Below are 26037 nucleotides of genomic sequence, written 5' to 3'. Positions count from 1 at the left end.
ATAGTTTTACACTATATTACCATAAGTATTGGGTCACACCACCAAATCAGTGAATTCCAGTGTTCCAATCCCATGGCTGTGGTTATATAAAGTTTGGTGTGGAGAATCTTGACTTCCCTGCGCCATTCCTGACCTCAACCTTCTTAAACATCTTCAGGATGAATTAGAGCAGAGGCTGCAATTCAGGTTTTGTCATCTAACTATGAACACACTCCTAAGCCTTATGGAGGATATTTACAGTATAAACAAATCAGACCCTATAGATTAAGACTAGGATGTCATCAAAATTAATGTGCAAATGTACAAACAAATACTTTTGTCAATATACAGTTTTTTGAGGAGTCAATACTTCTTAAAAGAACAGATTGAAAAGGGATCCCTGGACGATGTGCCTTAGAGTGTCACCCACTGTCCAGACACTGCTGGTGTGGGTTGTTTGAGAATATTTTAGGGGTGTACTTTGTGATGTTACACTGCAGATGTGCCCTGCCTTTTAGATTGCAGATAGTGGTTCCGTGTGTAATTTTTTTCAGCATACTAGAGATAAACCTTTGATTAGAAGTTAGCTTGTTTGGACTACAGTGTGCTGCAGTGTTGATGTCCATTTACATATGCATGTCCAGCTTTGCTGTGACTTTTCTCAGTTTTCCTTATCTTTGGTTGTTTAATTGCTAGGATTAGGGCTGGATGATATGATGAAAATATCTGATGTATCGTACTTTGTGTCAAGCGCGATATCTACTTGCGTATAAATTTCCAAAGCTATCACCACCCATCTGCATCTAATTCACTGAAAGCTAATTTTCTCTCAGCACTCCTGAACGCTTCACTCACCCCCCCACCCCCATGGATAATTTCGGAGTACGCATATTGTTTACCGGGTGAGTTGAAGGAGTAAGGCGACACTGTTAGGTGAACTTTAGGAGTTACGGAGTTTTCCATGTCAGATGTTTGATTAGTAAACTAATTATGTCTTAAACCAGCTCTGGTTTAAGGAGAGGTGATCGTCCTACTCAAAATAGCTGTCTGTCTGTAGATTATTTCATTTCCGTGTCACTGGTCCACTAAATGTCGTCCAAAACATCCAGACTAGTAAATATCCTCTTCTGTGCCATTATGAGCAATTCTCCAGAGATAAAACAACACAGGGAGTTAACGGAGCAGCACGCAAGCTAGCTGCAGGGCATGTGTGCAGCAGCCAGAGCCTGCTTCAAACTAAAATGCACCCAGCGTGCATGAGCTAAGCAAGCCAATTACATCACCGGAGAAGGTGCTAGAAAGACAAGAAAGACTAGTTGATCTAGTTTTAGACACAGTGAAAAATAGGTGTTGCTTTTTTCATACCGGTACTGGTATGCTCTGGATTAAATGACTACAAACATCAATGCCTAATTTCAGTCTGTGGAGTATGACTCTTAGTCCACCCAAAATGAAAATCACATCTAGTGCTCTGCTTATAAAAGTTATTAAATTCACCATCTGGCCTTTATTAATTGAATTTACAAAAAAATTACTGTCTGCAGCCCGAACACAATGGCAGCATTTACACGGCTGTGTTTCTATGAGCGAGTCAAGTGTGGCTCGGAGCCCATTTGCTGACCTTGGACAGCTTAAGAATGGTAAGAAATTTGGCCCTCCAGTAAATGGAGTTGATTGGGGTGCTGACGTTTTATAATTTTTTTTAGGGGTGAGATTTTCATTAATATGTTCCACCTTCTTAAATACTACATGCAACTCAAAGTATTTTTGGGCTGCACGGTGGCGCAGTTGGTAGCACTGTTGCCTTGCAGCAAGAAGGTCCTGGGTTCAATTCCCAGCCTGGGGTCTTTCTGCATGGAGTTTGCATGTTCTCCCCGTGCATGTGTGGGTTCTCACCGGGTACTCCGGCTTCCTCCCACAGTCCAAAGACATGCCTGTTAGGTTAATTGGTAACTCTAAATTTCCCTTAGGTGTATGAATGAGTGTGTGCGTGGTTGTTTGTGTGTTGCCCTGTGATGGACTGGCGACCTGTCCAGGGTGTACCCTGCCTCTCGCCCATAGACTGCTGGAGATAGGCACCAGCTCCTCCGTGACCCACTATGGAATAAGCGGTAGAAAATGACTGACTGAGATTTTCATTAATATGTTCCACCTTCTTAAATATTACATGCAACTCAAAGTATTTTTTTTATTTAATAGCCATATTTTTTTGAGTTGATTTGAACTTTATAGTAAATAGGGCCATTACCACCCAGCAGATTTTTTTCTCAAAAAATAGACTTAATAGACCCATCGATTAAGCTTAGCTACATATACAGTAATTGTTTTTAGAGAAACATCTCATTGTTGTTGCTGGGAATAAAATAAATTCTAGACCAACAAAATAGAAAACATTTACTTTGAGACTGGGACTCGAGTCCTAAGTCACAAAAATAAGTCTTTAGACTCGACTTAGACTTGTGCCCTAAAGACTTGAGATTTGACATGGACCCCTGGTCTGAGCCCAACAAGTGCTTGATTATTAACCAGTGATGTTTGGGGATTATGGGCTTTTAATGGCTCATAACACTCTGTTAATGTTAGCTGTAGCTTCTGTTGAGGTAAAATAATTCGACCAGATATCATAATTCAGCCTCAACACCTCAGTCCGGATGTCGTGAGAAAGAACAGATGAAGAGCAGGAAATTAAGATTAACACAAGTTTAATTTGGTAAATGATAAGTCCAATAATTCCCAATGCATATTGAATGCAAAAAGAATAATACAGAGAAAGAAAGAAAGATTTACCAAAGGCCTTTGGGAGAAGACTTGGTCAGCAGCAAAGCTATGGCTGGTCACCGAGTGGTCTGCCTCATCACAGATGCCAGAACCTCTTATACCCTCTACTTCAAAGCTTACTGACTGACCCTCTCCATTATGCAGTCTGTGTCGGCGCTGTAAATCAGCCAAGCCCTCCTTATGAGTAGTTTATTATCTATACCATGCCCAAAAGTCGACATTTATTGCTTTTCTGCTGAGAACCTCCTAACCTCAGTTTCACCCTTGTTCCAGCCTGACTCCTGCTGTGACCCTGTGACTTCTCTCCTCAAGGCTCACACATGTTATTTCTCAGTCTTCCCACATGCAAACTAAACACATATATGAAACTAAATGATTTTAGTTCTCAACAATTCCCCCTTTTGACCTCTGCCAAAGAGGTCAATATTCAAAAATGTAGGAATGATAATCAACAAATGAAAGAATAATAAGGCCAAAGTGGCACACCAAAAGATTTGTACTCTGCAAAGTAACAAAGGAAAGCCATGAATTACAACTGGGCCATTAATTCCCAACCTTCAGTAACAACATTTTGCATCATATTATATGGAGGTGCATGAGTGAGTGCTCCTTTTTCAATAGTTGACGTTATAAGTCTTACTTTAAGTGAACGAATACATGGCACACAAAAATATCCACATGTTACTAAAAAACCAAAAAAATACAGACAATGAAATCAGCAATGAGATACTTACCAAAGGTGTTGGTGAACCACTTCTCCAGTCCCCCGCCAATTCCTGAGTATTCATGCATTTCTTTAGTACGCAAGCCTTCTAATGCTTGAGTCACTGAACCATCAGGAACAGTATTATTTGGGATAAAAGTACAGCACGTCATCAAACATTGCACACACACACCCTTTTCAGCCAACAACATGTCCACAGCCAGCCTATTCTGCACAGCCATAAGAGAAGTAGATGCCAACTGCTCTGCCAACCCTTCAACCGCATCTTGTGTCAGATTTGCCAACCTTAAGACATTGTAACGTATGTCATTGATCCGATCTACATTCTTATTTGGGGTTACAGGAAAAACTGCTGATATTACAGATACATTTTTGAACCCAGCTGCCACTTGATCAACTAATTTATCCTGTCAGGAACCCACTTGGAACACCAATTGCATCAATAGAAGTTAATGAACTGCCCATAAGATCAAAGGACCTGGTCTTCCTCACCTTTCGCCATGTGGTGATTTCTCCCCCCACAGAAGCAATGGCCAGCCTCACCATTGCACAGCTTCCTACTGTCCTAGGGGCAATTTGGACTAACAAAATATTTCCACCACAATAGTAATATAAACCTTCTCGGGCCCAGTGTCCTACAGTGCCAGCTGGGTAAGTTTTGTCACACCATGATGGAGAGACAATTCCCAGTTTTAACTGTGGTTTTTTAGTAACCCCTGTAAAATTGAAACAGGGATAATCATTTCCCTCACTCTGAGGACAAAAAGGGCCTACCAGTGAGCTATTGCTAATTACCAGAAACACCTTTGCTAAGGTATGACATGCAGGGTTTTCTTTACCATGAGTTAACAGAAGCATACATTTAAATCCTAGTGGATCCGCATTCTCATATATGGGAGCAGGCACAGTGGCCAGAATTGGTCTGGCAGCCGCGCATGCAATACAATTGCTCATGGTCGACTCACGTGCTGTTTGAGCCTTCCATGTCAACCACAAATTGGACTCTGTAAATCCCAGAGTCCCTTGGATAACATTTTCTGGGGGGTTAAGGTGTTATAGTCTATTTGAACCACAGGGGTTTCTATTTCATGTCCTTTGACCATAGAAGAAACAAGATTAATTCTAACAATTTTACCCTGATCTCGTGTGAGCCATCCTGCCAAATGTACTCCTAAATACATATAAAATCCGAAACTCATATTTCCACATCTAAGAGCAAGTGGCATTATTGTAATATTAGGGTTGTGGTAGGGGTTGCTCTGTATTCCTCCAATGCTGAGTACTATTGGATTAATACCTCCAATTGTCAATTTATCCTTCGCTTGTCCTCTAGCCAAGGTCACCAAATGCTGAAATGTTTCTGCATATGGATTATCTGACAGTATTCGGCCTTATTTAGTGTCCCAAATGACAAAACCCTGTGCCGGCATGCCGATGTTCTCCATGCAATCCACCGCACCTTTCTGATAGATCCTCAGATACACATTATATTTAGTCCAGGCTAGTTCACTACCCTCACATGCAAACACAGAACAGAGGTCAAATTCAAATGTGGTGTCTGAGCCAAGTACATAATCTAATTCGATACCTCAATGTCTTTTAAAGCATATATCTGATGTTTCAGTAATTTTCCGGAGTAGATGACGATGGCTGCGGAAATTGGGACTGGAAGTGTGCTCACCACTCTGGAAACATCACACAACAAGAATACAATTATTCCCACAAGTGTCATTATTAAACCTTCCCCACATTTTCATTTCCAACTAACATCCCAAAAATGCATCACCATTTTTATCCTTTGTACCAGATGAATACCACTTACCCAGGAGCTTATAACCTGCACACACTGTGGGATTTACTCAAGAATGTCGATTCAATGCCATACATCAAATACATAAAACAACAATAACATAAACAATGATCCAAAGATTAATAAACAGAGAAAGAAACACTACATTCAATGATCACATAATCAGAGCCAAGAGCCACATATGTTCCTGATTCCCAGTCTTGAATTTATCTGTTGAGTAGTTGAATGTAATGACTCCTTGTAGTGGATAAATCCTCTTCAGCTCAGTGCAATCACACCGGTGAGCCTCCAGGGGATTTATTATGCCCCTTTAAGACACCTCTGGTGCCTTTGTAGGCTCCTCAGCTGGTGCACACTGGCTCCAATGATACCAGGTTTCTACTTTTCCTCTCAGACGAACAGCATGAGATGTTCTTTCCAGGATTTGGAATGGGCCTGTGAATTTGGGTTCCTGCCACTTCCGCTTGATGATGACCTTGAGCCACACCTTTGTTCCTGAAATAATTTCCATTATCAGACCTTATTTTTTGAGCCATGTCTGGAAATGTTATGATTAATTAAACATATTACCACAGAGTATCTCTTTCCCAAGTTGGGTGTAATTTTAAACTTACCTGGAGATGAATGCATAGTAAGTTTTGGATTAAATTATCCACAGATGGAACAGTTCTTGATATTGATCGTATTTCTCACCATATCTTTTAAATATGGGTGCCACCATTGTTCCAGATTGATAAGCAACTACGAAATACCTACATGCAATGTTCCATGTGCCTCTTCCGAAATATGTTCTCTCATGTTTGGTGGCATCACAACTTTTATCACCAGGGCCTCTCCAAAGGCCATCTTTTGCTCCTTTTCTCTTCACACAGTAAGTTCCTCAGGGGGAGAACCCCTTTTGATGTTGTTTGATTTTTTCCAAGTTAAGATTTTCAAAGGTCTCATCTTCAACACTTACTAAATTGAAGCTGCGTACATAACCTGCTACTTTTTTAGGCAACAACAATATTTGATTGATAGGCTTCTGTGCTGCAGTCACAAATTCACTTCTCAACCATTGTTTCCAATCATCTTTTTCCATATTATCTAGCATACAGCTAACATACTGAATCACCTCTCTATATCCCCCTTTTTGCTGAAACAACACTGTTGTTACAGAAACTTCTAAATAAAAAGGCAGACAGTAATCCTGAAAGAGCCAATAGTGGAACAAACTACAGCAGCTGTTTAAACTTAATGAACAATTAGTCGCGTCTGTGTTCCAATTCAGTGATGCATTAAGATTTCTCATACCCTGCTCTTTTACCAAAAGACCCAGTGGTTCTGTCAATCCAGTGTAATTAGGGACATAGTTTCTGCTCTAGGCAGTAAAACCCAAACAAGGACAACACGTCTTTGTCTGGGGTGATGTAAAATGGCAGATTTTTGTGCAGAAAAAATATGGGTTCCTGTTGTTGAAATAACTGTTCATAAAAAGTAACTTGTATTCTTCAATCTGTTTATCATTTTACTCACTTCGAAACCTTTTTCTGCAAGATGTAAAAGAATATGGTTGGTAGCTTCAATACACACGGTTGCTGTTCAGGCTGTAATCAGAAAACCACCTCCGCTGACAACCTGCAGTCCTGGAGCTGCTGTTTAAGAACCTGACCCAGGGATAAGGCAAAATCTTAAGGCCACCTGGTGTCTCTCAGGTGCTGATTCTTATAAGTGAATTGAGAAGACATCCCTGTAGTGCTCAGCCAGTCAGCTGTCAGAGCTCCTTTTCAACGGGCAGAATGGGGGTGTTCCACGCAGACCGGCAGGGTTCTGACCCACCTGCTTTTAACAGCCCCTCAATGGTGTCAGCAATTACTACCTCTGCAGCAGGAGTGTGGATACTGGTTTCGCCAGATGGGGGGGGACATCCTGCTACTTAAATTCCACAGGGGCAATGTTCACACATCGAACATCAGTGGGTCCTTGAGCCCATAGATGTGGTGGACAACTGGATAAAACAGGTTCAGCCAGAAAGTGATCAGTTAATTCTCTGCCATGTTATCTAGATAGCTGATGGTGTTCTAACGTGGCAGAGTCAGACGCAGTAACAGCAATATAATAAATGTTAGTGGATGGAGGAAACGAAAGGGCTGGGACAGCAGTAGATTGCTAATCAGTGGCTGCAAGGGAATGTCCTCCCAGTTCTTTAGCGTGATGACTTGCAAGGTGCAAGGTGAGGTACAGCTTCATCAGACATTTCATAAATGTTTTAGAGGAAATGGTCCATATTTTCCCTTCTAAAATATTTCTCTAACTGTTCCTGAAACCAATCTGTTTGTTTTCTCACTTCTCTCATAAAACAAAGTCACACGTGGCAGACCAGGTGTTGGGCTGCAAGGAGCCAGGGCCCGAATCCAGGGTTTCCAGATAAGGAAACTGGACCTCACCCCAACACCAGAAGGGGTTTCAGGCTTAATGAAGCCCTGATAAATGTCCACATAAGACTCCTCCTCTTCAGGCCACAGAACATGGGCCATCCGCTGCATGCAGTGTGGTTCCATCTGGAAAAATCACAACCAAACCATCCATGGAACAAAGTATTGTAGCTTCCAATGCAATCAAAATGTCTCTGGGTAGATTCACAGGTGTGTCAGGTGAAATAACAAATGAAGGCAACAGTTTTTTTTTCCAACCATAGTGTGAAGAGGTGTAAAAACAGCCAGAGTCTGTTTAACCCCAGAGAATCCCATCAGAGAAGACATTTTATTAGATGGAGGAATATTCAAAGTGGCTTCAGTGTTAACAAAAAATAGCAATTCGTCCCTCTAATTCCACTGGAACAATGGGTTCTGCCTTTTTCCCATTGTCTGGACCTCTCTGTGGGGTGTGTCATTGTGTTATGAGTGCTGCATTGTGCGGTGACAGGAGCATGTTGTGCCAGAGGTTGATACAAGGATGGAGGAGATCCTTCTGGGCGTGCCCCGTAGCGCTGAGGGCAGCTGCGGGCCCAATTCGTCTGCCCACATACTAGGTAGGAGGAGGAACCAGCTCCTCCCTGTCCACCCCTTCGTCCGGCCCTCTTTCCAAACGGTCCACCCCTGGCCTGGCCACGAGGACTATATGGGTGTGACTCCCACTGGATAGGTGGAGCCAGTTGATATACATTGGTAGGCGCTAGGAGGTTTTACCACCCCCCGAGCTGCTGAAGTGGGCGGAGATGTAACAGGAGCCATCATCCAATTTGCTCCTCTGTCAGCCTCTGCAGTGATCATTTTCTTATCAGGCTTTTTACTATTCCTCTTCTATCTTACTGCGGTTAATTGGACAGTTTTCAGTTTTTTGTCTAATGCATCAGGCTGTTTCTTTTCGTGTTCTATTTGTTCTTTTTTCTCCTCCAAATATTCCTTCATGTGGTGTAACAAATGTCTCTCCCACCTAGCGTGACCAAACCTCTCTAAATCTGGGTTTCCCTTGCATTACTTTCCTTCAGGTCTTCCATCCATCACAGTTTGTCTAAAATATTGAACTCCAGCGAGTCACTGTCTGTTTGATACAGGTTTCTACCGCCTCATAAAGAAACATGTGTTCGCCCGTCCCAGAAAAATTGAAGTACGGTGTCCGAATTTTTTTAGATGGGAACATGTCACACAGCGCGTCTCCCATCCCTCCAGCCATAGCAAAATAAGGTGTTGCGTTGCATTGATGAGAGGTGCAGGCTGAATTCTCAATAACTTACTGCATGTAGTGCTGCCACCCAAAAGTTGTCTGAAATCTCCCAATGCTAAAGTTATACCAGCTAATAATCTGTCTAACTCATTTAACCATGGCCTCAGTCAACGGATTATTAGAGTTGATGTACGGTGGTGAAGGCGACACCTCGGTGTCTATGTTTAGTTTCTTGCCACGCGACCAGCTGCATTAAACGCCTCCGATTTCTCTCTGCCCTTTCCACATTTCGTGCATATTTGCCCTTATTCAACACACCCTCTGACTGTTGGAATTATGAATCTGAGAATATTATTTAATATTTAATATTAATATTTTAATATTTTATCAAATAATATTTCAGTCTGTTAAGGGTTGTCCTGTGAATACCAGCCCAGTAAGGCGATGGTATTAGGACAGAATAGAAAGGTGTGAGATGAGCTCTGACATTATTGTACAGCATAAACTCTGCACACATGGAATGAATTCACACGTTTTCTTAAAATACAAGAATTTATTAACAAAAATAAGTCAACTCAAAGTCAAACATATTTCAATCAACAAACTCTTTACTATGCTAAAACAATCCAACTAAATTACCAAGCAGAATTAAAGACTAACGAAGACTAATGGGATATGTACAATATAAACAAATTGATTAAAGATGATTGGAAATTATAACCAAAAGAGTGATACAACATTACCATGCAATGTTTATGTTTGAGAACCAAGGATTATCTTGAAGAATCTGGAAGTGAAGTTAAGTTAGTCTTGGAACTAACTTAGGCAATAATCAGCAAACGTTTAGACAACCATTCACAATGCAAGATCAGATAAAATATTATTTTGATAAAATAATGTTTTTAAAATGATTTTAATTCTCAACACTTCTCAATAATAGCTACATGTTTCTCCAAATAAATGCAGTATTAAATTATTTTGGATCATTAGGAAACAAAATAAACATAACTTACCTCTGACTCAGTAATAAGCCAGCTGCAACATTACAGGGATACTTCTGTCTGAATAAATCAAAATAAAAGTACAGCCAAAGTCATTAAGAACTATCTTCAGCGTAAAAAAGAACAAGAATTACTGGAGGTGGTGGTATGTCCCCCACAGAGCCCTGATCTCAACATTGAGTGTGTCTGGGATTACATGAAGAGACAGAAGGATGTGAGAAAGCCTACATCCACAGAAGATCTGTGATTAGTTCTCTGAGATGTTTGGAACAACCTATCAGACAAGTTCCTTCAAAAACAGTGTGCAAGTGTACCTAGAAGAATTAATACTGTTTTGAAGGCAAAGGGTGGTCACACCAAATATTGATTTGATTTTGATTTCTCTTTTGTTCATTCACTGCATTTTGTTGATTGATGAAATGAATGATTAGCACTTCCATTTTTGAAAGCGTTCTTTGTTTACAGCATTTTTCCACACCTGCCTAAAACTTGCACAGTACTGTATATCTTATATTTCTTTACTGTTTTCAATTGAGATCAAAGGTTTTAAATGTGGGTTCCCAATATAACAAAAAATTCTCAAGCTTGGAGTGAGGGGACGAAAACCCTTCGAACCTGATTTAGTTCAATGTATAGCGAAGAAGTGGACAATACGATAATAATCCAATAATAAAGGGAGTAACTAGGTCAGCCTTTTATTACCTAAACAACATCTCCAGGATTAAAGGACTAATGTCACAGCAGGACCTTGAAAAACTAATTCATGCGTTCATCTTTAGTAGAATTGATTACTGCAACGGTGTCTTCACAGGCCTGCCTAAAAAGTCAGACAGCTGCAGTTGATCCAGAATGCTGCTGCCCGCGTCACTAGAACTAAGAAAGTGGAGCACATCACCCCAGTTCTAAAGTCCCTACACTGGCTCCCTGTAGCTCAGATAATAGAGTTTAAAATACTTTTGTTAGTCTATAAATCACTGAATGGCTTAGCACCAAAATACATTACAGACTTGTTGTCAGTGTATCAACCACCCAGACCTCTCAGATCATCTCGTTCAAATATACTCTGCAGAACCAGAACCAGAACTAAACATGGAGAAGCAGCTTTTAGTTCTTATGCTCCACTAATCTGGAATAAACTGCCAGAAAACTGTAAAAGCAACAAAACCCTACGTTGCTTTAAATCAAGATTAAAAACGTATTTGTTTAGAGTGGCCTTTGACTGGGCCATCTAGGCATGATTAGTTGCGTTTGAATCCAATTTTCCTTTCATTTTCTTGTCCATCATTCTATTCTATTCTCTTTATTTTATTTTACTTTTTTAAATGACCTCTGTTGTTTGTTTATCATTTGATTTGTTTTTTTGTGTCTGTATCTGTGTTTATTTGCTTTGTGATTGTATTGTAATTGTATGTACAGCGCTTTGAGTGTCTCGTTGCTGAACAGCACTATATAAATAAACTTACCTTACCTTACGAGAATGAGGATAAATAGGTGGTAACTTAGTCATCACAGAGATAAAACATAATTTGTTTGATTCATTCATGTAAGGGATTATGATTATTAATTATAAATATTTGTCGTAATTATTATTAAAAATTATAATTCAGGGGTTGGACAATGAAACTGAAACACCTGGTTTTAGACCACAATAATTTATTAGTATGATGTAGGGCCTCCTTTTGCGGTCAATACAGCATCATTTCCTCTTGGGAATGACATATATAGAAGTCCTGCACAGTGGTCAGAGGGATTTTAAGCCATTCTTCTTGCAGGATAGTGGCCAGGTCACTACGTGATACTGGTGGAGGAAAACGTTTCCTGACTCGCTCCTCCAAAACACCCCAAAGTGGCTCAATAATATTTAGATCTGGTGACTGTGCAGACTGTGTATATTGACCCTGTGGAGCTCCAGACGGACAGTTCTGGTGGAAACAGGAAAGTTGAGGTGCACATTTAATTCTGCCGTGATTTGGGCAGCCGTGGTTTTATGTTTTTTGGATACAATCCGGGTTAGCACCCGAACATCCCTTTCAGACAGATTCCTCTTGCGTCCACAGTTAATCCTGTTGGATGTAGTTCGCTTTCTTGATGGTATGCTGACATTACCCCGGATACCGTGGCTCTTGATACATCACAAAGACTTGCTTTCTTGGTCACAGATGCGCCAGCAAGACGTGCACCAACAATTTGTCCTCTTTTGAACTCTGGTATGTGACCCATAATGTTGTGTGCATTTCAATATTTTGAGCAAAACTGTGCTCTCACCCTGCTAATTGAACCTTCACACTCTGCTCTTACTGGTGCAATGTGCAATCAATGAAGGCTGGCTACCAGGCTTGTCCAATTTAGCCATGAAACCTCCCACACTAAAATGACAGGTGTTTCAGTTTCATTGTCCAACACCTGTAATGCATTATAACCAAAAATAATTTCTTATGAATTGACATCAGAGATACACTCTGGTGATGTGATTATTGGGCTCACAGCACTTGGTACTCGTACTCGTTGTCTTCCGCTTATCCGGGACCGGGTCGCAGATGCAGCAGACTCAGCAGAGACACCCAGACGTCCCTCTCCCCAGACACTTCCTCCAGCTTCTCTGGGTGCAGCCCAAGGCGTTCCCAGGCCCGCCGAGAGACATAGTCCCTCCAGCGTGTCCTGGGCCGTCCCCTGGGCCTCCTCCCGGTGGGACGTGCCTGGAACACCTCCCGAGGAAGGCGTCCAGGAGGCATCCGGTATAGATGCCCGAGCTACCTCAACTGGATCCTCTCAATGTGGAGGAGCATCGGCTCTATTCCGAGCCCCTCCCGGATGGCCGAGCTCCTCACCCTATCTCTAAGGAAGTGCCCGGCCAGCCTACGGAGGAAGCTCATTTCAGCCGCTTGTATCCGGGATCTCGTTCTTTCGGTCATGACCCAGAGTTCATGGCCATAAGTGAGGGTAGGAACGTAGACCGACCGGTAAATCGATAGCTTCGCTTTTCTCTTCACCACAACGGGCCGGCACAGTGCCCCAATACTGCGGCAGCCGCACTGATCCGTCTGTCGAACTCCTGCTCCATTCTTCCCTCACTCGTGAACAAGACCCCGAGATACTTGAACTCCTCCACTTGAGGCAGGAACTCCCCTCCAACTTGAAGTGGACAAGCCACCCTTTTCGGGTCGAGAACCATGGCCTCTGACTTGGAGGAGCTGATCTTCATCCCGGCCGCTTCACACTCGGCTGCGAACCATCCCAGCGCATGGTGTAGGTCTTGGCTAGAGGAGGCCAGCAGGACCACATCATCTGCAAAAAGAAGAAACAAAATCCACTGGTCCCCAAACCAGACCCCTCCGGCCCTTCGCTGCATTTAGAAATCCTGTCCATAAAGGTTATGAACAGGACCAGTGACAAAGGGCAGCCCTGCCGGAGTCCAACATGCACCGGGAACAGGTCCGACTTAGTGCCAGCAATGCGGACCAAACACCTGCTCCGCTTGTACAGAGACCGGATGGCCCCCTAATAAAGGGCCCCCGATTCCATACTCCTGGAGTACCCCCCACAGGGCATCACGAGGGACACAGTCGAATGCTTTCTCCAGGTCCACAAAACACATGTGGACTGGTTGTGCAAACTCCCATGAACCCTGAAGTACCCTGTAGAGCAGTGGTGCCCATCCCCCTGGCTGCGGACTGGTACCGGTCCGTTAATCAATTGGTACCGGGCCGCCTGAGAAATAATTAAACTTAGGCCCCAACCCCCGCAAACAGGGAAAGCTCCAGGTTTTTTTCTCCCTATGTTTATTGCTCAAACTTCCCTTAGTTAAACATAGACATGTGTGGTATCCGCTGAAACATCAGAATCTTGGCTAAAAGCCGATATAAACCATTTCTACGAACACAAAACACAGTTTAAACTACAAGCAGTTGAATCAGAAAGTAAACACACCCTACAAAATGGAGCACCGGAAGTCTCGGCCTCTGCTTCCTGATTGGTGGGATTGACGTGAAAGACTTAGAGATAACTTTATTCTACTGGCCCTAAGAATGAAAAGGATGGGTCATTTGTGGAATTTGGCCCATCCAAACTCTAGTTATGGGCATGCGTAACGGCGCGTATTTCATGAATCCATATCGAGTTCAAACAGGTCAGAACCGATTATGCAGCTGAGCGTGTATGTGTTTTTTTTTTTTTTATTATTTCTCACGTTGGATTATTTGTTTTCTAAGCCCAACGGCTTCCCAAAAAAAAGTTTTAAACTGTGGATGAAGCATTGGACCAAATTACGACTGAGTTTTGTGCTGAGGATGGCAAATGAAGACCGGGACCGTTTTTTTCTCAGACAATGGGACAACAAAGATTGCCGCAGCTTGACTAAAGGTATGTTCATAAAGATGCAGGTGGATTCACTCCTGCTACTTTTGGTCCGCTATAAACAGAACAAAACGCCTCTTTGAACTTAACAAGCCATTGTCGCTGGTATCAAAGGTGTATAAAGTTATAAAATCATAACTGTTCAGCTGGGCGTTGCTTAGCAACACGTTGTGGGAGAGAACGCCGTGTCTTGCTTGTAGCATGCATTCGTCGACGCTGTTCCAAAAGTATAAATAGAATGTGTAGAATGAGCTGCTCTTGGTTCTCACAATAATATTTCTCCTTAAATAACAGCAGAAATATGCAGAACAGAGCAGCTGCTTGTTGTTGAGTTTGTGAGTCTCAGTGGGCACACCAACATGATGGTTCAACTCCCACACACCCCGGGTCGCAGTAAAATTGCCAAGGGTTGACCGGTCCGCGGTAATATAAAGGTTGGGGACCACTGCTGTAGAGGGTATAGAGCTGGTCCAGTGTTCCACGGCCGGGATGAAAACCACACTGCTCCTCCTGAAGCCGAGGTTCGACTATCGGCCGGACTGTCCTCTCCAATACCCTGGCGTAGGCCTTACCAGGGAGGTTGAGGACTGTGATCCCCCTGTAGTTGGAACACACCCTCCGGTCACCCTTCTTATGAAAGGGGACCACCACCCCAGTCTGCCAGTCCAGAGGCACTGTCCCCGACCGCCACTCAATGTTGAAGAGGCGTGTTAACCATGACAGCCCCACAATATCCGGAGATTTGAGGTACTCAGGGCGGATCTCATCCACCCCCGAAGACCTGCCACCGCGGAGCTTTTTAACCACCTCGGTGACTTCATCCTGGGTTGTGAAAGAGTCCAGCCCCGAGTCCCCAGCCTCTGTTTCCACCAGGGAATGCGTGATGGCAGGATTGAGGAGATCCTCGAAGTACTCCTTTCACTGCCCGATAATGTCCTCAGTCGAGGTCAGCAGCCTCCCACCACTCACCCTAACCTAACCAACGCTAACCCTAATCCTCACCCTAACCCTAAGACAACAAAGTCGATCATTGACCTCCTGCCTAGGGTGTCCTGGTGCCAAGTGCACTGATGGACACCCTCATGTTTGAACATGGTGTTCATTCCGTGAGTAGCACAGAAGTCCAATAACAAGCACCACTCGGATTCAGATTGGGGAGGCCATTCCTCCTGATCACGCCTCTCCAGGTTTCACTGTCGTTTCCCACGTAGGGCGTTCAAGGCCCCCGGGAGAATAATGGAGTCCCCGGGAGGGGCACTATCCAGCACCCCCGACAGGGGCGCCAAGAAGGTCGGGTACTCCGCACTACCACTCGGCCCGTAGGCTGAAACAACAGTCAGAGACCTGTCCCCAACCCGAAGGCGCAGGGATGTGACCCTCTCATCCACTGGGGTAAACCCCAACACGAGACGGCTGAGCTGGGGCAACAAGCAAACCCACCCCAGCCCGCCGCTTCTCCCCGTGGGCCACTCCAGAGTAAAAGAGAGCCCAGCCCCTCTCGAGGAGATTGGTTCCAGAGCCCACGCTGTGCGTAGAGTCGAGCCCGATTATTTCTAGACAATATCTCTCGACCTCCCGCACAAGGTCAGGCTCCTTCCCCCCCAGCGAGGTGACATTCCACGTCCCTAGAGCCAGCCTAAGCATCCGGGGATCAGGCCGCTGAGGTCTCTACCGCCCAATCCTATTTGCACCAATCCCTCACGATTCCCCCTGAAGGTGGTGGGCCCACTGGGGGATGGCCTCGCGTCTTCCTCGTTCGGGCTTGGCCCGGCCGGGTCTCGCGAGGAGCAACCCAGCCACCAGGCGCTCTCCGGCGAGTCCCAACCCCAGGGTGGGACCCCGGCTCCGCCGTACCGGGCAACGTCACGTGCCTCGATCTACTAGTCCTCATGAGGGATTCTTGAACCGCTCTTTGTCTGACCCGTCACCTAGAGCCTGTTTGCCATGGGAGACCCTACCAGGTGCATTTAAACCCCAGACAACATAGCCTCTAGGACCATTCGAACACTCAAACCCCTCCTGCCCCCCACAGCACTCAATAATCACAATTAGGTAATTGTCATTAGTAATTGACCGTGCCCTGTACGGCAGAGTAGCACTCAGAATTGTTGTCTGAGTGCCAAGAAGAAGCCCAACAGATTTATTTTTACAAGTGGAGCATTATGGCTAACGTTATAAATCGATGCTTGATATTTATAAAATAAACTATTATAAACTGCTTTGGGATCATTTCAATTGTTATTGGCATGGAGACAAAAACAAAAAGGAAAAAATATGAAGCCGCCGTTCAATTCCACACATCGCCACTAGGTGGGAATGTGAGCAACATGTCATATGATCTTTGGTCATGCAGAGTTCTGGTCTGGCGAGAAGTATTTAAAATTTGGGGGAAATCCGACCTTCCAGATGGAAGCTGCACTCAGTTGTTCATTAGTGGGCGGAGCAGAAATAATGTCATGAACTGACTGTGGCAACATGTTCAGCATTGATCCCTGATGATGTATACTACATTTGAAGTGGATCCGATGATGTATGAAGGAGATAAAGCACTTGAAATGTCCTGGGGGGCACTGTTGATCCAAATTCCACTGTAATCCAATAGAGCTGTTTGGTGGCTGACAAAGATCAACCATATTCAGTTTGGAGCAAAGCGGACCTTCCAGATGGAAGCTGCACTCACTTGTTTATTAGTGGGCGGGGCTAAAATGATGTAATCTATTGACTGTGGCAACATCTTCGGCATTGACCCATGATCATGTATACTACATTTCAAGTGGATCCGATGATGTATGAGGGAGATGGAGCACTTTAAGTCTCCTAAGGGGCACTATTGATCGAAATTCTAATGTAATACAATAGAGCTGTTTGGGGCTGACAAAGATCAACCATTTTCAGTTTGAAGTAAATTGGACCATGCATGTGTAATTTAGAGGCAAACGTATGGCCATGGTGTAACATCAGACTTCGCCACGCCGCCACGGCCACACCCTCCAGCAAAACAAGTCAGAACTGGATTCTATCTTACACCATCTTGTTATCTGTCGCTTGGGACAGTTTAACATTAATTAGGTGAAGGATATCCAATATGGACCTTTAAAAGGAAAACATGACACTTCCTGTTTTCAGGGGGTGGGGCTTCAAAGATGTCGGCATCTGATCAGTGAATATTGTTGGGGCCAGAGGCAGATCAGTCTCACAAGATTTCATGTCTCTGTGACTTTAAATTCAATTCAAAGATACTTTATTGATCCCGGAGGGGAAATTAGAATTCCAGTACAACCCATCCAAACATACATCATGACACAAGACGATGGGGGGGACGGGTCACAGAGGCTTTGCTGCCCACTCACTGGCGCTGCCCTTGCTAGATGAGAAAAGAGGCAACATTAGGTAAGTAGAGGGAAAAAAATCATATTTCACACTTTATCCTTAGCAGGATACAGTTTGAGATTGCAAAAAACTTCAGCACAAAGAAGCAACAAGTTTACAAAACATCATGCTGAGAATGGTGAAGGTGGTGTGAGGGGGTGCATATGTTTATCTTGAGCATGTGTGTGTGTGCAAGTAAGTCCATGAAGCACTGTCACAGAGGCCATTATCCTTGATGGTACGTTGGAATGTTCATCAACCGGCCACAACGTTCTGAGCAGGTCCACAGATGTCCTCAGGGAAGGGAGGGGGCAGAGGGAGCAGAGCATCATGTTTACATAACTTCCAGGAGAAGTTGAAGATAGCCAGCCATCAAGGCCGTGCAGGGGAGCCAGATTCAGAAAAACAATAATTATTTGGGTTAGGCTGACTCTTAATTTTCCGTCAGCCTTGAGAGTCTCACTGGTGCTTCTCAAAGGCGAATCCAAACAGCCAAATTTCTGGTCTTTCGCCAGATACGAGCAAACAACTTTCTCCAAGATTTATCCCATTTCACCCCTGAGTCCAGGAACTGCAACCTGCCTGCGATCTTAAGGATCACATCCAGTCTGCGATTCAGGTCACGTAACATCTCAGTCTGAGTGCTGATCGCCCTGAAGATCCCATCATACATGCCAGGCAGCCTCACTATTGCCAGAACAGCTGCTGACATTCTCCGAATTTCTCGATATGCCAGGTAACCGCTGACTCCAAAAAGCAGAAATCCTGATATCAAACATCCAATTATATACATACATTCCACATCCTCGACTGACATTATCAACAAACACACAATCCTCCACTTCTGCCAGGAGTCCATTGTGTATCCAGAGAAAAACGTCCCGCCCGGACAAGTTGGGCTCTCCTTCACCCTGTCTTCTCCTCGAGAACATTTGATCAATTGCATTGAGAGACCAGCTGACCAAATCCATAACTAAGAATTTGGAAGATATGCAAGAAGAGCCTCCAAAAAGAAGACAAGACACAAAGCTGAAGCAGCGCAGATATGGGAGGGTGTGCGGGAGACAGAGAAAAAGCGTCCTCCTCCACCGAGAGCAGAAAGAAAAAAAAAAAAAAGCTTATAGGAGCTATATAAATTTCTTCTTTAATGGCAAGAAGTCATATTTTGAGGCTTGACCACGCCCACATGCTTTCATGTTGTGAAAAGCTTTTGATAACTTTTGATCCCCAATGCCTTCAGAGCAATTTTGAAGTCTGTAAGTCAGAATCTCTAGGAGTTCACGGGCTAGAAATAGCAAAAATGGGGTCAAAATCGCAACTTCAATCCAAAATTTAAAATTTTCTAGGGGGCGCTGTGAAAAAAGTAGGTCACACCCACCAATTATGTCATCAGATTTCGTTTGGGGACCGGACTAGGATCAATGATCTTGAATTTGGTGCAGATCAGATTATATATCAGGAAATTAGAGGCAAATTTATGTCAATGGCGTAACCTCTCACTTCGCCACGGCGTCACGACCACACCCTCCTGCGAAAACTCAGTCAGTTCTCCAAAACGAAGTTAGACCAACTTGTTTTCTGTTATCTGACACACTTTCAAGTTGATTGAGTCAAGAGGGCCAAAGAGGGACCTTTCCAAGCAAAAAAAAGTGACTTCCTGTTCTCAGGGGGCATGGCTTTGATGATGTCATCATTTGACCACATACGATTGTTGGTCACCTGACAGGGATCAATCATACCAGGTTTGGTGTAATTCAGCCTATTTATGTGAAAGTTATAGCTGTTCGAAATTTGTGGTGAGAAGACTAACTTTTAGGCCTGGCCCCGCCCCTTGAACATGCTCAAAAACTCACAATTTTGATAACTTTTAATCCCTCACCGGCCACTGTGGCTAGTGGTTTTCCAAAGTTACTAGCCACTCACCATTTTCACAAGTCACAATGTTGTTGTTGAGAATTTATGATTAATATGAATAAAGCTGACTATAGCATGCTAAAGTTTACTCGAACTAGATTTACAACATTTTTAAATGTAAATGACCCTTTTACACAATCATATCAAGACTACATAAAATACTTACCACTTCAGGTCATTATCAAGGATTCAGCTTAGGTTCTGTGCAGGGGCTTTTTTAGGGTCTAAAAACAATAGGGGCTTTAGCCCAAACCCAAAATATTTATATTTCCATAAGACATTTTATAAGTAATTTAAAGTTAAAATAATATAGGACATATTGTACCAGTTCTCTGTCTCGGCTGGTTTTAGACTGAATGTAAATTATTGTGAATCAAACAAAAAAGGTTTGCAATAATTTTTATTTTCATTTTTGTTAGAAGCTGAATGAAGGATAAGAAGAAACAGAGTTTAGGTCTGATGAAAAACCATTTTGCTAAAACACATTTATTTATTTTAATTATGCCAACAGCTTTCGAAACATTTATTAAAATTGTTCCTTCTTTTCTGAACCTGTTCTCTTTTACCGCCATCTTTTCAGCCCTTCATTGGACTTCTGAAGAAATTTGTCCTGCCAAAAATAATAAATGAAACATTTTACAACACAGTCTTTTGTTCTGCACTGAGCATGTGAGACATTAGTGCAGTTCTTACTATTAAACACTTTGAGAGGAAACGGTGTTAAGTTGTGGTGTTTAAAATATAGCATAGAGCCTCATCCTGGACCTTATCAGTACTAATATTACAGTTATTAAAAACTGTATAGATATTGCATGTATGTCTCACCTTCAGTAAAACTGTATCCTTGTTTAATTAGTTTATATAATATTACATGTGTAATTCAGAAAAATAAAATTGTTAACTAATCAACGGTCCATCTGTGATTAATTGCTATGATTTATTTCTTTAATATATTGCATCTTTAAAGCCAGAGCTGTATGTTTAGAATCAGCACAGAAGATATGAAAGAGAAGAGGGAGGCTTACTTTTGTACTTTCTACTACGTCTTACTGGAACCAGGAGATATTTTCCGGTTTATTGAGCAACACTTTTTCTGTCTACATGTAGAACTAGACTATAAGACTGGCTGCGGCAATGAAATGCAATGTGTTGATCTGAAGGACCTTTTAATGTGTTCAGCTACATTAGGATTAAATGCTTTTATTTTGACTGAAGTAAAGGACCAGATATTTTCACATCATGATGCAAATCCGGCTAGAATGCTGGGTGAATAAGTGATTAGCTGTAACTTACAATTGGCCCATTCTGAGTCAGCATTCAGATTTTACGGCTATCTTCAGCCTGGGTTATACCGCTCTGCTGCCACCTGTTCCTGTACACACACACGCACCAGCCTCCCACTCTCTGGTTGGCTCCGCGGTTGCTCTAAAATGATCCTTGTTTAAGGCGCTCAGTGTAACTCTTCGGGTAATGAACGAGGCAGGTCGATGGCCCTGGAGTGAACTTCTGTTCTGGAGTTCTCCAGAATGGAGTCCGTCTCTACCTGTGCATGTACTGGTCCTTCTCAAAATATTAGCATATTGTGATAAAGTTCATTATTTTCCATAATGTCATGATGAAAATTTAACATTCATATATTTTAGATACATTGCACAGTAACTGAAATATTTCAAGTCTTTTATTGTCTTAATACGGATGATTGTGGCATACAGCTCATGAAAACCCAAAATTCCTATCTCACAAAATTAGCATATTTCATCCGACCAATAAAAGAAAAGTGTTTTTAATACAAAAAACGTCAACCTTCAAATAACTATGTACAGTTATGCACTCAATACTTGGTCGGGAATCTTTTGGCAGAAATGACTGCTTCAATGCGGCGTGGCATGGATGCAATCAGCCTGTGGCACTGCTGAGGTCTTATGGAGGCCCAGGATGCTTCGATAGCAGCCTTTAGCTCATCCAGAGTGTTGGGTCTTGAGTCTCTCAACGTTCTCTTCACAATATCCCACAGATTCTCTATGGGGTTCAGGTCAGGAGAGTTGGCAGGCCAATTGAGCACAGTGATACCATGGTCAGTAAACCATTTACCAGTGGTTTTGGCACTGTGAGCAGGTGCCAGGTCGTGCTGAAAAATGAAATCTTCATCTCCATAAAGCTTTTCAGCAGATGGAAGCATGAAGTGCTCCAAAATCTCCTGATAGCTAGCTGCATTGACCCTGCCCTTGATAAAACACAGTGGACCAACATCAGCAGCTGACACGGCACCCCAGACCATCACTGACTGTGGGTACTTGATACTGGACGTCTGGCATTGTGGCATTTCCTTCTCCCCAGTCTTCCTCCAGACTCTGGCACCTTGATTTCCGAATGACATGCAGAATTTGCTTTCATCCGAAAAAAGTACTTTGGACCACTGCGCAACAGTCCAATGCTGCTTCTCTGTAGCCCAGGTCAGGCGCTTCTGCCGCTGTTTCTGGTTCAAAAGTGACTTGACCTGGGGAATGCGGCACCTGTAGTCCATTTCCTGCACACGCCTGTGCACGGTGGCTCTGGATGTTTCTACTCCAGACTCAGTCCACTGCTTCCGCAGGTCCCCCAAGGTCTGGAATAGGCCCTTCTCCACAATCTTCCTCAGGGTCTGGTCACCTCTTCTCGTTGTGCAGCGTTTTCTGCCACACTTTTTCCTTCCCACAGACTTCCCACTGAGGTGCCTTGATACAGCACTCTGGGAACAGCCTATTCGTTCAGAAATTTCTTTCTGTGTCTTACCTTCTTGCTTGAGGGTGTCAATAGTGGCCTTCTGGACAGCAGTCAGGTCAGCAGTCTTACCCATGATTGGGGTTTTGAGTGATGAACCAGGCTGGGAGTTTTAAAGGCCTCAGGAATCTTTTGCAGGTGTTTAGAGTTAACTCGTTGATTCAGATGATTAGGTTCATAGCTCGTTTAGAGACCCTTTTAATGATATGCTAATTTTGTGAGATAGGAATTTTGGGTTTTCATGAGTTGTATGCCAAAATCATCCGTATTAAGACAATAAAAGACCTGCCGGGCTTTTTAACCATACGAGCAGACAGAGATTTAAAGAGGAGCGGCAAATGTAAAGGAGGTGGACTGGCAGTACTTGTGAACAACAGATGGTGTAATCAAGGACATGTTACTGTGAAGTGTCATCTCTGCAGTCCAGATATTGAACTGTTGGCAGTAAGTTTTCGTCCATATTATTTACCCAGAGAGTTCACCAGTGTTATTTTGGTAACAGTTTACGTTCCACCTTCCGCTGTTGTTGACACTGCATGTGATGCCATCAGCTCAGTTGTTGCTAAGCTACAGACACAAAACCCCAATGCTTTTGTGGCAATTTCTGGTGATTTTAACCATGCTTCACTCTCTGCTACACTTCCAACGTTTCAACAATTTGTCAGCTGCTCTACCAGAGAAAACAAAACATTGGATTTGTTTTATGCAAATGTCGAAGACTCATACATCTCTACAGCACGACCTCCTCTAGGCAAATCAGATCACAATCTTGTTTTTCTCTGCTCGAAATATAAGCCCCTTGTTCAGAGACAACCTGTAATAAAGAGGACTGTGAGAAAATGGTCACAGGAAGCTGAAGAAGCTCTGCAAGTTTGCTTTGAGGCTACAGACTGGGACGCACTGTGCCAGCCACATGGAGAGGACATCAATGCCATGACTGAGTGTGTAATTGACTATATAAACTTCTGTGTGGATAACATCATCCCCACCAGAACCGTGAGATGCTTCCCCAATAACAAACCTTGGATCACCAGTGACCTGAAGGACCTGCTTAACAAGAAAAAAAGAGCCTTCAGAGAGGGAGACAGAGAATTATTGAGGATTATACAGAAGCAACTTAAAGTCAAGATAAGAGACAGCAAGGAGGTGTACAAGAAGAAGCTGGAGAGCAAGCTCCAGCAAAACAATATCAGAGATGTGTGGACAGGGATGAAGAAGATCACAGGCTTCAAGCAGAAAGAAGATCAGACCGATGGAGGTCTGGACAGAGCCAATGAACTGAACACATTCTTCAATAGGTTCAGTTCAGAAACCAGCTTCGCATCCTCCTCTCCTGCTCACAGACAAACAGACATTCCACCCCCCTTTGACCCACAGGACCCACAGCTGTCCAGTAACACCTCACATTTTTTATCTTCCACCTCAGCCCTAGACCCTTCTGCTTCTACATGTTTGCCTTCAACCATATCAGAAGATGCTGATGCTTCCTTTGCTTCCCCCTTCCACATGTGTGTCTCAAGAAGTCAGGTGAAGAGACAACTGGAGAGACTGAATAGGAATAAGGCTGCAGGTCCAGATCATGTCAGCCCTAGAGTCCTGAAGGCCTGTGCAGAGCAGCTCTGTTGGATTCTGCAGCACCTCTTCAACCTTAGCCTGGCCCAGAAGAAGGTTCCGGTGTTGTGGAAGACCTCCTGTCTTGTTCCGGTACCAAAGAAAACTCACCCATCAGTCCTCAATGACTAGACCTGTTGCCCTGACATCTCACATCATGAAGGTCCTAGAGAGACCCCTGTTGGCCCACCTGAGTAAGCAAACAGTAAACCATCAGGACCCCTTCAGTTTGCTTATCGCTGTGGAGTTGGAGTTGAAGATGCCATCATACACCTGCTTCAACAAACCCACTGTCATATGGACAAAGCCAGCAGCACTGTGAGGATCATGTTCTTTGATTTCTCCAGTGCATTTAATACAATCCAACCTGATTTGCTTTGTCAGAAACTCCAGAAGACTCAGGTGGAGGCCTCAACAATCTCCTGGATCAAAGACTACCTGACAAACAGACCACAGTTTGTGAGACTGAAGGGTTGTGAGTCTAATCAGGTAGTCAGCAGCACAGGAGCACCACAGGGGACTGTACTCTCACCATTCCTTTTCACTCTGTACACCTCAGACTTCCAGTACAACACAGACTCTTGTCATCTGCAGAAATACTCGGATGATTCTGCAGTCGTGGGGTGGATCAGAGATGGACAAGAAGCTGAGTACAGGAAGGTGGTGGACCGCTTTTTGGGATGGTGTGGAAACAATCATCTCATTTTGAACGTGACTAAAACAAAGGAGATGATTGTAGATTTTAAGAGAAACAGGAATAAGTCAAAAAATATTTCTATCATGGGAGAAGAAATGGAGGTGGTGGAGGAGTATAAATACCTTGGTGTTCACCTGGACAACAGACTAGAGTGGAGATGCAACTGTGAAGCCATCTACAAGAAGGGACAGAGCAGACTGTACTTCTTGAGGAAGCTTAGGTCCTTTGGTGTTTGCAGCAAGATGCTGCATATCTTGTATAAGTCTGTTGTGGAAAGTGTGATCTCTTCTACCATCATCTGCTGGGGAAGCAGCATCAGAACCAGGGACTTAAAAAAGCTCAACAAGCTGATAAAGAAGGCTGGCTCTGTTCTGGGGACTCCTCTGGAACCTCTGGAGATCATTGTGGAAAGAAGGATTCTTCATAAAATGAAGAACATTATGGAGAACCCTGAGCATCCTCTTCATGAGACTGTCCTACAACAACAGAGTGTCTTCAGTCAGAGGCTTCTTCAGATCTGCTGTAAGACGGAGCGCTACAGGAGATCCTTCCTGCCATCAGCATCTACAACGGCTCTTTGAGGAAACCTTCATAATATGAGCTATAACAACATTTAATTTCCCTTTGGGATTAATAAAGTATTTTTGAATTGAATTGAATTGAATTGAATTTAGAAAATGCATCTATTACCACCAAGCAATATTTCTTCCCCTGTGACCTTTACAGTTTGATGAAATCCATATGTATGGTATGAAATGGGTTGGCTGCTGCTGGGAACTGTCCTCTTTTGGGCCTCAGGTTGCCCTGTGAGTTGTGTTTGCAACAAATTATGCATGATTTGCAAAAATTATTTGCATAGTCAGAAAAATGTATAGTGTATAATTGATGTTTTACCAGATGTGACATATTCCCCCGTGACACGTGGGTCTTCCCAATGTGTCACTGTAGCCGCTGTGTTGCATACATTTTTTGGGAGGATTGCTTTATCTTCTATCTGATAGATGTCATCTTCTTTCTGTGCTCCTCTCTTTAGCCAGGCCTTTATTTCTGTCTTGGTTGCTGACTGTTGGGCGTCTTTCAGCACGTCTGTGTCTATAAATACCAGATCTGACATTTTCTCTTTAATAGGTTGAAATGAGTTAGTTCTGTCCCTGATGATGTTTTAAAACCTCTATTTTGCCAAATCTTAGCATGGTGATGTACTGATCCGAAAACGTATTGGCTGTCTGTGTAAATAGTAAGTATTTGTCCCTTATGTAATTCGCATGCTCTTACCACAGCATATAATTCTGCTGTTTGGGCTGAGCATGTATTGGGTAGAGATTTAGCTTCTATTATTCTGTCGATGGTTGTTACTGCATAACCAACTTTATTCTTTCCATATTCATCTTTGTAT

At 43.3% G+C, this 26037-nt stretch overlaps 1 protein-coding gene across 5 annotated transcripts in view; it reads left to right on the top strand.

The window, feature by feature from the left end:
• Nucleotides 1-26037, top strand: part of eps15l1a (epidermal growth factor receptor pathway substrate 15-like 1a) — a 305470-nt gene that overhangs the window by 34193 nt on the left and 245240 nt on the right. The gene's annotated exons all lie outside the window — the stretch shown is intronic.

Source organism: Girardinichthys multiradiatus, chromosome 9 (assembly GCF_021462225.1).
Source record: "Girardinichthys multiradiatus isolate DD_20200921_A chromosome 9, DD_fGirMul_XY1, whole genome shotgun sequence".
Taxonomy (NCBI): Eukaryota; Metazoa; Chordata; class Actinopteri; order Cyprinodontiformes; family Goodeidae; genus Girardinichthys; species Girardinichthys multiradiatus.
This window is presented reverse-complemented; position numbering and strand designations above follow the sequence as displayed.